Source organism: Lissotriton vulgaris, chromosome 9 (assembly GCF_964263255.1).
Source record: "Lissotriton vulgaris chromosome 9, aLisVul1.2, whole genome shotgun sequence".
Classification (NCBI taxonomy): domain Eukaryota; kingdom Metazoa; phylum Chordata; class Amphibia; order Caudata; family Salamandridae; genus Lissotriton; species Lissotriton vulgaris.
Window position 1 is genome coordinate 369,778,476 of NC_141697.1, and position 1,598 is coordinate 369,780,073.

The following is a 1,598-nucleotide window of genomic DNA, read 5'->3' on the forward strand; positions in this document are numbered from 1 at the left end:
GGTCTGCTAACCCCAGCAGGCCACCATCCCTGTGAATGCTGACCATTCCCAATGGGTTGCAAATTGCGACCTGCCTCATGAATATTAATGAGGCATGTCCCTTGCAACCCATTTGGGAATCACAAACAGTGTATCAGACACTGTTGTACATTCCATTTTGTGAGTCGGAAAAACCCTGCAAAATGGAATGTTCGTACATCTAGCTCAGTGTTCCTTAATTGCAATGAGATTGTGTGCAGTTTCTTTTTTGTACAATCTTTATGATTGCTTTTCCCCCGCTGTTCAATGATGACTGCTTAAAAATTACATTGTTTACGGTGTATGAGTAAAGAAGCTGAGAACTGTAAAAAAGGGCAAATTAATTGCTTATTTATATTAATACCTTTACGGCATGAGAAATGTCATTATTTCTTAGAATTCTTGTATTGTTGAAATTGTAAGTTACTTTTCTAATTCTATTAATTGTTAAACTAGTATATATTTCAGTTTTTATCTTTTTACGCAGATCAATGACGCCATCAATTGGGGTAATGTACTTTACAAATTAGTTCTTGTAGTGTTGTTGCATGATTTTTGATTTTGCGGGTGCACTCCCAAGGACATATTGCTACAGTTACTAACACACCTAGGCACACATTGGTACAGCAAATAACACACCCAGCTACACACAGATAGAGGTACTTTCACATACAGGCTCATCCTGATATAGCCACTGACACACCTAGACACACATTGATACAGTCACTGGCACACCCAACTATACACTGATAAAGCCACTGACATATCCAGCCAAAGACTAATGCATCCAATTACACAACCAGGCACACTCTGACCTCCACACGGAGGCAGTCAGAGACTTAGCAATGCAGGCACTAACACACCAAGGCATACAGCAATGCAGACACTGACACACCCAGGCCAAACACAAATGCATCCAATAACACACCCAGGCACACGCTGATACACACAGTGAGTCACTCATAAACTTACCAATGCAGACACTGACTGTCAGGTCCGGGTTTCAGTAGTGTTAAGTAAGTCAAGTACTTTCAGTTAGTGCTAGTATTTAGTGTGGCCCGATCACAAGGCTAGATCTATTTTAGGTTAGTTTGGGGTTCATTCATTCGCGTGGGCGGAATTCAACATGGCCGCCTAAGCCGGGCAACTAGCGTTCTAGTGTTTGCAGGCACGCGCTCCTCCTCAGCTGTGTTCGTGGCTCTCGTCGTGTTGAGCTACGCACTTCAACTGACGAATTTGTTGGAAACGGCCGCATTCCTTGCCCCTGTTCCATTTCTCAAGCGTATTTTGAGTTAGAGCTTCGGAAATTGGTCGTGAGTATAACGACGCCAGATAATCCTTCTGCCGCTTTGCGGTAATTAATTTAGAGACTTTATTGAGAAGAATTGAGTTCCAGTAAAGGTATCTGAAATGACATAAAAGACTGTAAGAGACTTTGAGTTGAGGTATCGAAAGACATATGAAGACATATTGAACTGTACTCAAGACTCAAGTTACGTACCAGATTAAGCTGGAGTTTTCTGGAGGATTCATCCCACTTTTCATGTATGTGTGATTATATATATATAATATACTTACCA